This window comes from Triticum aestivum, chromosome 4A (assembly GCF_018294505.1).
Source record: "Triticum aestivum cultivar Chinese Spring chromosome 4A, IWGSC CS RefSeq v2.1, whole genome shotgun sequence".
Taxonomy (NCBI): domain Eukaryota; kingdom Viridiplantae; phylum Streptophyta; class Magnoliopsida; order Poales; family Poaceae; genus Triticum; species Triticum aestivum.
Window position 1 is genome coordinate 181,158,821 of NC_057803.1, and position 16,181 is coordinate 181,175,001.

Sequence of the window (16,181 nt, forward strand, 5' to 3'; positions counted from 1 at the left end):
ACTTCACTTCCGGGTGCCGAGAAGGCACCCTCCTCAAGCACAAGCTCCTCTGCGACGAGCCGACTACCCTCGACGAGCTTCTGGTCATAGCGGACAAGTACACCACCGCCGACTCCTCAATGAAGACCAAACTCTGGGTAGACGCGTCTGAGAAGGTACTCAACCCGGCGCCCAAGATGCCGACTGGGGACTCCAGCCGACGCCCACACCAGAACGACCACAAGCGCAAGGGCCCCGTGCCGCCCTCCACCAGTCGGCAGGTGGCCACAGTCGAAGACGAGCAGGCCGAAGGGCGGCCCGCACCCAAGAAGCAGAGGGGCGGCAAGCCGGCTTGGCAGCCGGCCTTCTCCTACGAGCAGACTCTCGACGCCCCGTGCAAATTCCACAGCGGCGCGAAGCCGTCCAACCACACGACCCAGAAGTGCCACTAGCTCACCCGAATCTCCAAAGGCGAGGGCTCGCGCCGCCTCCGCCTGCCGGTCCGCCGCCTCCGGCTCCGCAGCCACCGACCGCTCGGCCCGTAGTCGGAGCCGTGCACGATGAGTTCCCCGACAAGCATGCCGCCTATGTCATCTTTACAAGCCAGCCCGAAGACCGGCGCAGCAAACGCCGAGAGCACCAAGAAGTCAGCATGGTCGCTGCGAACCCTGCCGAGCACATGCACTGGTCAGAAAAACCTATCAGCTGGAGCCGGGCCGACCACCCAGAGGTGATGCTGTCTCCTGGCTCTTATGCGTTGGTTTTGGATGCCACCCTTGCAACGGATAGACGCATCACCCGTTTCTCCCGCGTGCTGATAGACGGCAGGAGCAGCATCAACATCCTGTACCGTGACACCCTGGAGAAGCTGAATGTCAAGACGAAGCAACTCATGCCTACCCGGACTGTGTACCATGGCCGGCAAACAGTCGGCCTTGTCCCCCGATCCCAAGGAGCATGATGCTCAAGGATCTTTCCAGCCGGCCAAGGAGACGAAGAAGATACCTCTGTTGGGGAACGTTGCAGAAAATTAAAATTTTTTCCTACGGTTTCACCAAGATCCATCTATGAGTTCATCTAAGCAACGAGTCAAGGGAGAGAGTTTGCATCTACATACCACTTGTAGATCGCGTGCGGAAGCTTGCAAGGTGATGATGTAGTCGTACTCGACGTGATTCGAATCACCGATGACCAAGTGCTGAACGGACAGCACCTCCGCGTTCAACACACGTACGGGACGGGAGACGTCTCCTCCTTCTTGATCCAGCAAGGGGAAGGAGAGGTTGAGGAAGACAGCTCCACCGGCAGCACGACGGCGTGGTGATGGTGGAGAGGCAGTACTCCGACAGGGCTTCGCCAAGCACACAACGGAGGAGGAGAGGTGTTGGGGAGGGGAGGGCTGCGCCTTGGAGGGTGGTGCGGCTGCCCTCCCCTCACCCCTCTATTTATAGGGGGAAGGGAGAAGGGGGCCGGCCCCCTAGAACCCATCTAGGGGGGGTGCGGCGGCCTAGGGGAGAGGGGAGAGGGTGGCTTGCCCCCCAAGCCAAGGGGGGCGCCCCCTCTAGGGTTCCCCCTCAACCCTAGGCGCATGGGCCCAAGGGAGGGGGGTGCGGCCAGCCCACCAGGGGCTGGCTCCCTGCCCCACGCAGCCCATGTGGCCCCCCGGGAGGGGTGGCCCCTCCCGGTGGACCCCCGGAACCCTTCCGGTGGCCCCGGTACAATACCGGTATGACCCCGAAACTTCCCGGTGTCCGTTTGACAACTTCCCATATATAAATCTTTACCTCTGGACCCTTCCGGATCTCCTCGTGACGTCCAGGATCCCATCCGGGACTCCGAACAACATTCGGTAGTCACATACTAGTCTTCCTAATAACCCTAGCGTCACCGAACCTTAAGTGTGTAGACCCTACGGGTTCGGGAGACATGCAGACATGACCGAGACGCTCTCAGTCAATAACCAACAGCGGGACCTGGATACCCATGATGGCTCCCACATGCTCCTCGATGTTGTCATCGGATGAACCATGATGTCGAGGATTCGATCAAACCCTGTATGCAATTCCCTTTGTCAATCGGTACGTTACTTGCCCGAGACTCGATCGTCGGTATCCCAATACCTTGTTCAGTCTCGTTACCGGCAAGTCACTTTACTCGTACCGTAATGCATGATCCCGTGTCCAACACCTTGGTCACATTGAGCTCATTATGATGATGCATTACCGAGTGGGCCCAGAGATACATCTCCGTCATACGGAGTGACAAATCCCAGTCTCGATCCGTGTCAACCCAACAGCTACTTTCGGAGATACCTGTAATGCACCTTTATAGTCACCCAGTTACGTTGTGACGTTTGGTACACCCAAGGCACTCTTACGGTATCCGGGAGTTACACGATCTCATGGTCGAAGGAAGAGATACTTGACACTTGCAAAGCTCTAGCAAAACGAACTACACGATCTTTTATGCTATGCTTAGGATTGGGTCTTGTCCATCACATCATTCTCCTAATGATGTGATCCCGTTATCAACGACATCCAATGTCCATAGTCAGGAAACCATGACTATCTGTTGATCACAACGAGCTGGTCAACTAGAGGCTTACCAGGGACATAGTGTGGTCTAAGTATTCACACGTGTATTACGATTTCCGGATAATACAGTTATAGCATGAATAAAAGACAATTATCATGAACAATGAAATATAATAATACTTTTATTATTGCCTCTAGGGCATATTTCCAACAGTCTCCCACTTGCACTAGAGTCACTAATCTAGTTACATTGTGATGAATCGAACACCCATAGAGTTCTGGTGTTGATCATGTTTTGCACGCGAGAGAGGTTTAGTCAGCGGATCTGCGACATTCAGATCCGTGTGCACTTTGCAAATCTCTATGTCTCCATCTTGAACATTTTCACGGATGGAGTTGAAACGACGCTTGATGTGCCTGGTCTTCTTGTGAAACCTGGGCTCCTTTGCGAGGGCAATAGCTCCAGTGTTGTCACAGAAGAGTTTGATCGGCCCCGACGCATTGGGTATGACTCCTAGGTCGGTGATGAACTCCTTCACCCAAATCGCTTCATGTGCTGCCTCCGAGGCTGCCATGTACTCCGCTTCACACGTAGATCCCGCCACGACGCTCTGCTTGCAGCTGCACCAGCTTACTGCTCCACCATTCAACATATACACGTATCCGGTTTGTGACTTAGAGTCATCCAGATCTGAGTCGAAGCTAGCGTCGACGTAACCCTTTACGACGAGCTCTTCGTCTCCTCCATAAACGAGAAACATGTCCTTTGTCCTTTTCAGGTACTTCAGGATATTCTTGACCGCTGTCCAGTGTTCCTTGCCGGGATTACTTTGGTATCTTGCTACCAAACTTACGGCAAGGTTTACATCGGGTCTGGTACACAGCATGGCATACATAATAGATCCTATGGCTGAAGCATAGGGGATGACACTCATCTCTTCTTTATCTTTTGCCGTGGTCGGTGACTGAGCTGAGCTCAATCTCACACCTTGTAACATAGGCAAGAACCCCTTCTTGGACTGATCCATTTTGAATCTCTTCAAAATCTTATCAAGGTATGTGCTTTGTGAAAGACCTATGAGGCGTCTCGATCTATCTCTATAGATCTTGATGCCTAATATATAAGCAGCTTCTCCAAGGTCCTTCATTGAAAAACACTTATTCAAGTAGGCCTTAATGCTGTCCAGAAATTCTATATTATTTCCCATCAAGAGTATGTCATCTACATATAATATGAGAAATGCTACAGAGCTCCCACTCACTTTCTTGTAAACGCAGGCTTCTCCATAAGTCTGCATAAACCCAAACGCTTTGATCATCTCATCAAAGCGAATGTTCCAACTCCGAGATGCTTGCACCAGTCCATAAATGGATCGCTGGAGCTTGCATACTTTGTTAGCGTTCCGAGGATCGACAAAACCTTCCGGCTGCATCATATACAGTTCTTCCTTAAGATGCCCGTTAAGGAATGCTGTTTTGACGTCCATCTGCCATATCTCATAATCATAGTATGCGGCAATTGCTAACATGATTCGGACGGACTTTAGCTTCGCTACGGGAGAGAATGTCTCGTCGTAGTCAATCCCTTGAACCTGTCGATAACCCTTAGCGACAAGTCGAGCTTTATAGATGGTAACATTACCATCCGCGTCCGTCTTCTTCTTAAAGATCCATTTGTTTTCTATCGCTCGCCGATCATCGGGCAAGTCTGTCAAAGTCCATACTTTGTTTTCATACATGGATTCTATCTCGGATTTCATGGCTTCAAGCCATTTGTTGGAATCCGGGCCCGCCATTGCTTCTTCATAGTTCGAAGGTTCATTGTTGTCTAACAACATGATTTCCAGGACAGGGTTGCCGTACCACTCTGGTGCGGAACGTGTCCTTGTGGACCTACGAAGTTCAGCAGTAACTTGATCCGAAGTACTTGATCATTATCATGGTTTTCCTCTTCAGTTGGTGTGGGCATCACAGGAACGGTTTCCTGTGCTGCGTCAATATCCCGCTCAAGAGGTAGTACTTCATCGAGTTCTACTTTCCTCCCACTTACTTCTTTCGAGAGAAACTCTTTTTCCAGAAAGCATCCGTTCTTGGCAACAAAGATCTTGCCTTCGGATCTTAAGTAGAAGGTATACCCTATAGTTTCCTTAGGGTATCCTATGAATACGCATTTTTCCGACTTGGGTTCGAGCTTTTCAGGTTGAAGTTTCTTGACATAAGCTTCGCATCCCCAAACTTTTAGAAACGACAGCTTAGGTTTCTTTCCAAACCATAATTCATACGGTGTCGTCTCAACGGATTTAGACGGTGCCCTATTTAAAGTGAATGTAGCTGTCTCTAGAGCGTATCCCCAAAATGATAGCGGTAAATCGGTAAGAGACATCATAGACCGCACCATATCCAATAGAGTGCGATTACGACGTTCGGACACACCGTTTCGCTGAGGTGTTCCAGGCGGCGTGAGCTGTGAAACGATTCCACATTTCTTAAGTGTGTACCAAATTCGTGACTTAAGTATTCTCCTCCACGATCTGATCGTAAGAATTTTATCTTTCGGTCACGTTGATTCTCCACCTCATTCTGAAATTCCTTGAACTTTTCAAAGGTCTCAGACTTGTGTTTCATTAAGTAGACATACCCATATCTACTCAAGTCATCTGTGAGAGTGAGAACATAACGATATCCTCCGCGAGCCTCAACGCTCATTGGACCGCACACATCGGTATGTATGATTTCCAACAAGTTGGTTGCTCGCTCCATTGTTCCGGAGAACGGAGTCTTGGTCATTTTGCCCAAGAGGCATGGTTCGCACGTGTCAAACGATTCATAATCAAGAGACTCTAAAAGTCCATCGGCATGGAGCTTCTTCATGCGCTTGACACCAATGTGACCAAGGCGGCAGTGCCACAAGTATGTGGGACTATCGTTATCAACTTTAAATCTTTTGGCATCTACACTATGAACATGTGTAATATTACGCTCGAGATTCATTAAGAATAAACCATTGACCATCGGAGCATGACCATAAAACATATCTCTCATATAAATCGAACAACCATTATTCTCAGACTTAAATGAGTAGCCATCTCGTATTAAACGAGATCCAGATACAATGTTCATGCTCAAACTTGGCACTAAATAACAATTATTAAGGTTCAAAACTAATCCCGTAGGTAAATGTAGAGGCAGCGTGCCGACGGCGATCACATCGACTCTGGAACCATTCCCGACGCGCATCGTCACCTCGTCCTTCGCCAGTCTCCGTTTATTCCGCAGCTCCTGCTGTGAGTTACAAATATGAGCAACGGCACCGGTATCAAATACCCAGGAGTTACTACGAGTACTGGTAAGGTACACATCAATCACATGTATATCAAATATACCTTTGGTGTTGCCGGCCTTCTTATCCGCTAAGTATTTGGGGCAGTTCCGCTTCCAGTGACCCTTCCCCTTGCAATAAAAGCACTCAGTCTCAGGCTTGGGTCCATTCTTTGACTTCTTCCCGGTAACTGGCTTACCAGGCGCGGCAACATCTTTGCCGTCCTTCTTGAAGTTCTTCTTACCCTTGCCCTTCTTGAACTTAGTGGTCTTATTGACCATCAACACTTGATGTTCTTTCTTGATTTCAGCCTCTGCTGACTTCAGCATCGAGAACACTTCAGGAATGGTCTTTTCCATCCCCTGCATGTTGTAGTTCATCACAAAGCTCTTGTAGCTTGGTGGGAGCGACTGGAGGATTCTGTCAATGACCGCCTCATCTGGGAGGTTAATGTTCAGCTGGGTCATACGGTTGTGCAACCCAGACATCTTCAGGATGTGCTCACTGACAGAACTGTTTTCCTCCATCTTACAACTGTAGAACTTGTCGGAGACATCATATCTCTCGACCCGGGCATGAGCTTGAAAAACTAGTTTCAGCTCTTCGAACATCTCATATGCTCCGTGATGCTCAAAACGCTTTTGGAGCCCCGGTTCTAAGCTGTAAAGCATGCCGCACTGAACGAGGGAGTAATCATCAGCGCGAGACTGCCAAGCATTCATAATGTCTTGGTTCTCTGGGACGGGAGCGTCACCTAGCGGTCCTTCTAGGACATATTGTTTCCTGGCAGCTATGAGGATGATCCTCAGGTTCCGGACCCAGTCCGTATAGTTGCTGCCATCATCTTTCAGCTTGGTTTTCTCTAGGAACGCGTTGAAGTTCATGTTGACATTAGCGTTGGCCATTGATCTACAAGACATATTTGCAAAGGTTTTAGACTAAGTTCATGATAATAAAGTTCTAATCAAATTATGAACTCCCACTTAGATTAGACATCCCTCTAGTCATCTAAGTGTTACACGATCCGAGTCGACTAGCCCGTGTCCGATCATCACGTGAGACGGACTAGTCATCGTCGGTGAACATTCTCATGTTGATCGTATCTTCCATACGACTCGTGTTCGACCTTTCGGTCTCCGTGTTCCGAGGCCATGTCTGCACATGCTAGGCTCGTCAAGTTAACCCTAAGTGTTTTCGCTGTGTAAAACTGTCTTACACCCGTTGTATGTGAACGTAAGAATCCATCACACCCGATCATCACGTGGTGCTTAGAAGCGACGAACTGTAGCAACGGTGCACAGTTAGGGGAGAACACTTCTTGAAATTTTATAAGGGATCATCTTATTTACTACCGTCGTCCTAAGTAAACAAGATGCATAATACATAATAAACATCACATGCAATTATATAGTTGTGACATGATATGGCCAATATCATATAGCTCCATTGATCTTCATCTTCGGGGCTCCATGATCATCTTGTCACCGGCTTGACACCATGATCTCCATCATCATGATCTCCATCATCGTGTCTTCATGAAGTTGTCACGCCAACGACTACTTCTACTTCTATGACTAACGTTTAGCAATAAAGTAAAGTAGTTTACATGGCGTTATTCAATGACACGCAGGTCATACAAAAAATAATGACAACTCCTATGGCTCCTGCCGGTTGTCATACTCATCGACATGCAAGTCGTGAATCCTATTACAAAGAACATGATCTCATACATCACAATTCATCATTCATCACAACTTCTGGCCATATCACATCACATGATCAATCGCTGCAAAAACAAGTTAGACGTCCTCTAATTGTTGTTGCATCTTTTACGTGGCTGCAATTGGGTTCTAGCAAGAACGTTTTCTTACCTACGAATCACCACAACGTGATTTTGTCAACTTCTATTTACCCTTCATAAGGGCCCTGTTCATCGATTCCGCTCCAACTAAGGTGGGAGAGACAGACACCCGCCAGCCACCTTATGCAACTAGTGCATGTCAGTCGGTGGAACCGGTCTCACGTAAGCGTACGTGTAAGGTTGGTCCGGGCCGCTTCATCCCACAATACCGTTGAGCAAGAAAAGACTAGTAGAGGCAAGTAAGATGACAAAATCCACGCCCACAACAAAGTTGTGTTCTACTCGTGCAAAGAGAACTAGGAATAGACCTAGCTCATGATGCCACTGTTGGGGAACGTTGCAGAAAATTAAAAAATTTTCCTACGGTTTCACCAAGATCCATCTATGAGTTCATCTAAGCAACGAGTCAAGGGAGAGAGTTTGCATCTACATACCACTTGTAGATCGCGTGCGGAAGCTTGCAAGGTGATGATGTAGTCGTACTCGACGTGATTCGAATCACCGATGACCAAGTGCTGAACGGACAGCACCTCCGCGTTCAACACACGTACGGGACGGGAGACGTCTCCTCCTTCTTGATCCAGCAAGGGGAAGGAGAGGTTGAGGAAGACAGCTCCACCGGCAGCACGACGGCGTGGTGATGGTGGAGAGGCAGTACTCCGACAGGGCTTCGCCAAGCACACAACGGAGGAGGAGAGGTGTTGGGGAGGGGAGGGCTGCGCCTTGGAGGGTGGTGCGGCTGCCCTCCCCTCACCCCTCTATTTATAGGGGGAAGGGAGAAGGGGGCCGGCCCCCTAGAACCCATCTAGGGGGGGGGTGCGGCGGCCTAGGGGAGAGGGGAGAGGGTGGCTTGCCCCCCAAGCCAAGGGGGGCGCCCCCTCTAGGGTTCCCCCTCAACCCTAGGCGCATGGGCCCAAGGGAGGGGGGTGCGGCCAGCCCACCAGGGGCTGGCTCCCTGCCCCACGCAGCCCATGTGGCCCCCCGGGAGGGGTGGCCCCTCCCGGTGGACCCCCGGAACCCTTCCGGTGGCCCCGGTACAATACCGGTATGACCCCGAAACTTCCCGGTGTCCGTTTGACAACTTCCCATATATAAATCTTTACCTCCGGACCCTTCCGGATCTCCTCGTGACGTCCAGGATCCCATCCGGGACTCCGAACAACATTCGGTAGTCACATACTAGTCTTCCTAATAACCCTAGCGTCACCGAACCTTAAGTGTGTAGACCCTACGGGTTCGGGAGACATGCAGACATGACCGAGACGCTCTCAGTCAATAACCAACAGCGGGATCTGGATACCCATGATGGCTCCCACATGCTCCTCGATGTTGTCATCGGATGAACCACGATGTCGAGGATTCGATCAAACCCTGTATGCAATTCCCTTTGTCAATCGGTACGTTACTTGCCCGAGACTCGATCGTCGGTATCCCAATACCTTGTTCAGTCTCGTTACCGGCAAGTCACTTTACTCGTACCGTAATGCATGATCCCGTGTCCAACACCTTGGTCACATTGAGCTCATATGATGATGCATTACCGAGTGGGCCCAGAGATACCTCTCCGTCATACGGAGTGACAAATCCCAGTCTCGATCCGTGTCAACCCAACAGCTACTTTCGGAGATACCTGTAATGCACCTTTATAGTCACCCAGTTACGTTGTGACGTTTGATACACCCAAGGCACTCTTACGGTATCCGGGAGTTACACGATCTCATGGTCGAAGGAAGAGATACTTGACACTTGCAAAGCTCTAGCAAAACGAACTACACGATCTTTTATGCTATGCTTAGGATTGGGTCTTGTCCATCACATCATTCTCCTAATGATGTGATCCCGTTATCAACGACATCCAATGTCCATAGTCAGGAAACCATGACTATCTGTTGATCACAACGAGCTGGTCAACTAGAGGCTTACCAGGGACATAGTGTGGTCTAAGTATTCACACGTGTATTACGATTTCCGGATAATACAGTTATAGCATGAATAAAAGACAATTATCATGAACAATGAAATATAATAATACTTTTATTATTGCCTCTAGGGCATATTTCCAACAACCTCTTGACCCCGAGCACCCAGAGAGGTTTGCCGTCATTGGGGCAAACCTAAACAGCAAATAGGAAGGCGAGCTCGCCGATTTCCTCCATGAGAATCGGGACATCTTTGCATGGTCCCCCAAGGACATGCCGGGTGTTCCAAAGGAATTCGCCGAGCACAAACTACACGTCCGAGAAGACGCAAAACCAGTCAAACAACCCCTCCGCCGACTGTCGGAGGAGAAGAGAAGGATTGTGGGAGAGGAGATAGCCCGGCTTCTGGCAGCCGGCTTCATTATGGAAGTTTTCTTTCTAGAGTGGCTCGCCAACCCGGTCCTCGTGCTAAAGAAGAACAACAAGTGGTGCATGTGCATAGACTACACGAGCCTCAACAAGGCCTACCCCAAAGATCCCTTTGCCCTGCCAAGGATTGACCAAGTGATAGACTCCACGGCCGGATGCGAGCTGTTGAGTTTCTTGGATGCTTACTCAGGATACCACCAGATAAAGTTAGATCTGGCAGACCGCCTGAAGACCGCCTTCATCACTCCATTCGAAGCCTTCTGCTACCTGACTATGACATTCGACTTGAGAAATGCCGGTGCCACTTTCTAGCGTTGCATGCAGAAGTGCCTCCTCAAGCAGTTCGGCAGAAATGCCCACGTCTACATAGACGACATTGTGGTGAAGACGGAGAAGCTTGGCACTTGCTGGAAGACCTCAAGGAAACATTTGAGAACCTACATCGGTTCCAAATCAAGCTCAACCCCGAGAAATGCGTGTTCGGAGTGCCAGCCTGCCAGCTCCTAGGCTTCCTGGTCTCCGAACGCGGCATCGAATGCAACCCAGTAAAGATCAAGGCCATTGAGAGAATGGCGATTCTCACCAAGCTTCGAGACGTCCAGAAGTTTACCGGATGCTTGGCATCCCTGAACCGCTTCATCAGCCGGCTCGGAGAGAAAACTCTTCCCCTCTACCGCCTCATGAAGAAGACCAACCACTTCGAGTGGAATGACCAAGCCGACCAAGCTTTTCACGAGCTGAAGAAGATGCTGGCCACGCCGCCTGTCCTGGCGGCGCCGACTGAGAAAGAGCCCATGCTCCTCTAAATTGCTGCAACCAGCCGGGTGGTCAGCACCGTCATCGTAGTCCAACACCCAGAAGAGGGACGAGCCCAACCGGTCCAGAGGCCGGTGTACTATTTGAGCGAGGTGATGTCTACCTTGAAGCAGAACTACCCGCACTACCAGAAGATGTGCTATGGCGTGTACTTCGCTGCCAAGAAGCTGAAGCCCTACTTCCAAGAGTATCCCATCACGGTCGTATGCACCGCCCCGCTGGCCGAGATCATAGGCAGCCGGGATGCATCCGGCCGGGTGGCGAAATGGGCCATCGAGCTGGCCCCCTACACGATCTTCTACCAGCCTCACACCGCCATCAAGTCCCAAGCATTGGCCGACTTCCTCGTCGACTGGGCCGAGACCCAGTACCTACCGCCAGCTCCCGACTCCACTCATTGGCGCATGCACTTCGATGGGTCCAAGATGCGCACCGGCTTGGGAGCCGGCGTCATCCTCACCTCTCCCAAAGGCGACAAGCTCAGATACACGCTGCAAATTCACTTTGCCGCCTCCAACAACGTGGCCGAGTATGAGGCGCTCATACACGGGCTCTGGCTTGCCAAAGAACTCGGCATTCATCGGATCCTATGTTATGGCGACTCGGACTTGGTGGTCCAGCAATCATCCGGCGACTGGGATGCCAAGGACGCAAATATGGCAAGCTACCGCTTCCTCATTCAACAAATCAGTGGGTATTTTGAAGGATGCGAGTTCCTCCACGTACCGCGAGCCGACAACGAGCCAGCTGATGCCCTGGCTCGAATAGGCTCCACTCGGCAAGCAATACCAACCGGTGTCTCTCTACAACGCCTCCTCAAGCCGTCTATCAAGCCGTCTCCAGAGTCCGATTCCATCTTCGTGCCGCCTGACCCTGACGCGGCTGGCTCAAAGAACCAAGCAGGTGACCCGGGGACTTTGATAGTCGGCCAGGGGACATCAGCAGGCGGCTTGGGGACTTCCGTAGTTACGCTCGACCCGGGGACTGCCACACCCGGCTCGGGGACTGTGGTAGTCGGCCCGGAGACTACTCCAACACAACAGGTGGCGGCCGACTCCAGCATTTCACCGCCCAGCCCGCCCGCCCTGGTCGCAGTAGCCATGTTGGCAATAGAAGAAGTCGTAGCTCCATCTTGGTCTCAATCCATCCTCAACTTCCTAATAAACCAAGATTTGCCGACTGACGAAACAGAGGCAAGACAAGTCCAACACCGAGCCGGAGCATACACAATCATCAACAGAGAACTCGTCAAGCGCAGTGTCACTGGAGTCCTCCAGCGACGCATCGAGCAAGAGAAGGGCATTGCAATCCTCAGAGACATCCACCAAGGAGAATGGGGCCACCATGCGGCCTCAAGATCACTCGTCGCCAAAGCCTTCCGCCATGGTTTCTTTTGGCCGACTGCTTTGGATGACGCCAAGGGGTTAGTTAAACATTGCAAAGGATGCCAACTCTTCAGCTCCAAGCAACACATGCCGGCTTCAGCACTCAAGACCATTCCCCTCACTTGGCCCTTCGCCGTTTGGGGACTGAACATGGTGGGCCCATTCAAGACGGCGCGCGGCGGCATGACACATCTGCTTGTCGCCGTGGACAAATTCACCAAATGGATTGAGGCAAAGCCGATCAAGAAGCTGAATGGGCCGACTGCCGTGACATTTATCGCAGATATAACAACTCGGTACGGCGTGCCACACAGCATCATCACCGACAATGGCACAAATTTCGCCAAGGGAGCCTTGGCACGTTTCTGCGTGACGCAAGGCATCCGGTTGGACCTAGCGTCCGTTGCCCACCCGCAGTCAAACGGCCAGGTCGAGCGAGCCAACGGCCTCATCCTTTCCGGCATCAAGCCCCAACTGGTCGTATCACTGGAGCGTTCAGCCGGCTGTTGGCTCGATGAGCTGCCGGCCGTCCTCTGGAGTCTGCGCACTACACCAAACAAGTCAACCGGCTTCACTCCTTTCTTCCTCGTGTATGGTGCCGAGGCGGTCATCCCAACTGACATCGAGTTCGACTCGCCTCGGGTAACCATGTACACGGAAGCAGAGGCCAAGGAAGCACGGGAAGACGGCGTCGACCTGCTGGAAGAAGGCCGGCTGTTAGCCCTCAGCCGGTCCGCCATCTATCAGCAGGGCCTGCGCCGCTACCACAGCCGGAAGGTCAAGCCAAGATCCTTCCAAGAGGGCGATCTTGTGCTCCGGCTGATCCAGCGAACAACCCGCCAGCACAAGCTCTCGGCCCCTTGGGAGGGCCCCTTCGTCATCAGCAGAGCCTTAGGCAACGACTCCTACTACCTGATCGACGCGCAGAAGCCGAAGGCACGAAAGAGAGACGACTCCGGCAAGGAGTCGGAACGACCATGGAACGCCAACCTCCTCCGAAGATTTTACAGTTGAAATGCAGTATGTATCACGCTAACTTTTGTACTAAGTACGAGACAATAGGCCCCCGAGGAGAGCTCGGGGACTGCCATCTTTTATCTATGGATGAAGAGTATCATGCTTATGACCTTGTCATTACATTTACTTTTTCCGTCCGGCACCGGGTTCGACTAGTCGGCCCGGGGACTGGCCGCCTGGAGTTATATTAGAAGTCCTACCCGCAGTCAGACAAGTAGTGTGCCGGCTCCCAAGCCTTCTCTTGCCAAAAGTCGCAGATCAAAGAACCGTCTGGCCGGCTGGCAAGAGTTAAAGGCAGGAAAGGACGCCCACAAGAAAAACGGCTAGGGACTAACGGACTAATATAGCAAAAGCCGGTTTTTCTCCCACCACCGACCGACTACCAGAGTAGCTGGCCGGCCGGCCTCCATTCACCTTGCTTCAATCTAAGAAAGCTCGAGTACTTGCCTTCCCAAAAGGGGAAGGCGACAAAGGAAACAGCCTAAGGATAAAAAGCATACACGAATGGAAACCAAACACACAATAATATTTACATAAAAGACCTTCAAAAGGCCAGCATTCAGCATAGTTCAAATACACCCCTAGTGGGTGGAACTGCGCAAGTTTAATAAAATTGTTCAAAAGGCAACAAGCAGGAAAAAACAAGGACGGCAGATTAAGCTAAGGGAGCGACTGGGGAGTCGGGCAGGTCGGTAGAGAAGGCAGTGCCGGCTGGAGGAGTGGCCGGCTGGCGAACCTCGACATGATCACCGCCTCCTGCAGAGGGCGCGCTAGCACGCGCCTCGTTGCCGGAGGCACGATCAGGCTGAGGCTGGCTAGCCGTTTCACCGGTCGGCTTAACGTCTTCGCCTCCCTCTCCTTCATCGTCTTCGCCTTCATCGCTGGAGGCGATCTCCTCTGCCGAGTCTTCACCCGCTGCCGGGTCCAGCCCGAACCACTCCTCCGGCTGGGCAACACCGTCGTCATTAATTTCAGGAGCGAAGACGCTGATGTCAGTACACTCGGCGATCGTCGAAGCGCGCTGAGCGATAGCCGGCCGCACCTCCTCCATCTCTTCGTCGGCCTCCAGCCGCCAGGTTCGCAGCTGGTCCAGGTTCAGCCCCGGATACCAGGCTCGGACGAACTCCAGCGCCTGCCCAGCTCCAAGCCGGGCTGCCGATGCCTTCCAGGCCTCGAAGCGGCCAACCGCAACCTCCAGCCAGTCGGCAGTCCGACTCGGGGTGCGGGGAATCGTCTCGCTTGGCCAGAGGGCGGCCAACACCTGCGCCCCGGCACGCTGGAGGCGGCGGAGCATACGGTGAGCCGGCTACAGCCGGGCTTGGATCGCCAAGAGCTGCTCCTCAAGCGTCCGGCTCGCGTCCGGCGCGATTTCAGCCCCCGCCTGCCGGCGCGCCTCGCGATGGGCCTCGATGGATTGGGTGGCGAAGACGGAGTAGCCGGGAAAGTAGTCTGCACAGAGAACAAAAAGCAGCACAAGTCAGAACACAAATCAGGGATCAAGGGGCAAGCAGGGAGTGAAGAAGGCGGCTTACCGTCGATCAGATCCTCGATACGACTGAAGCCCTCGCTCAGCGCCTGCTTCGCTTCAGCCCAGCCCGCCGCTTCGGTCTCGAACTCGGCCTTCAGGGCGTCCTCGCTGTCCTGCGCCTTCTTCAGGGCCGCCTTGTGGCTCTCCTCCTGGTCGGCCAACTTCTTGGCCAGGCGGTCACGCTCCAGGACCAAGGCGTTGTACTCGGCTTCCTTGGCGCGAAGGGCGGCCTGGGCCCCGCTGAGCTGCCCCCTCAAGTCGGCATTGGCTCCTGCAAGCATGAAGACAAAGGAAAAATTAATAAGGAAGAAGTCGTCAAGGAAGATTCGACCCGGCTGCTCAGCAGTCGGCCCGAATCTCGGGGACTACACCCAGTGGGTGCGCTGACGCGCCCCCACAGGAGATGAACGAGACAAACACGCACTCCGGCTGCTGGTCAGGTCCTCGGTTCTCCGGCCCAGCTCCTGAGCCTGGGAGTTGAAGGCGGCTGCGCGGAGGTTATGATACTCCTGGAAGATTATACATGAGGCGAGGATAAGTTAAGTTGTCAGAAGCTAGTAAGTTCCAAGCTGCCTGCGCAGCAGCCGACTCGGAACTTGGGGACTACACCCAGTGGGTGCGCTAACGCGCCCCCACGGAAGAAGTCAAAAGAGCAAAATAACCAAGGCCAGAAGACTCACCCGGATGACGGCCCGCATCGCGAGGAACTCTTGGGTGTATTGCTGCAGCGAGGCGGCCTGAGCTTGAAGCCGGTTCCGGACCTCCTGGGCCGCCGCGTTCAGCTCGCCCGTGCCCCCGCTGGGAGTCCACTCGGACATGCTGGCGCTGGCCACCTCCAGGGCCTCCGCCGTCTGGCTAGCGCCCGCTGCTCGGTGCGGTTCCGGCGCGGAGGCGCCACCCCCTGCGCGTCGGCGCAATGCCGATTGCACCTCGAGGCCGGCCCCTGCCTTCGGCTCGCCCCCGGACGGCTGCTCTGGCGCCGCAGCTGATTGGCCGCTTTGGCCTGCTCCAGTCGGCGCCGTCTGCGGCGCCCCTCCACGAAGATCACGTGGTCCTCCCTCCTCTCCATCACCGGCGGGCCTTGGTCGACCTCCTCCAACGGGGGCACGGGAATATCGGGGGCCACGGCGCGGAGGGGAACGACGAGCAGCGGAGGCTGGTTGTGCGAGGCCTCCGCCTCCGTCTCCGCGGCTGCCGCCTCCGCCCGGGCCTTGGCCGCCGCGTCGTCCTGCTCCTTCGTCGCCTGGGCGGTCCTTCGCTCCGCCGCCTCCCGCTCCTCCCGCGCCTCCCATGCGTTCCGCTCCGTGGCCTCCCTAAGGTCGGCGCGGGGATCCACGCGGCGGGAGCCTGAGGACCCTCCAGTCGGACCGACTACGGAGCCGCCAGGACCTCGC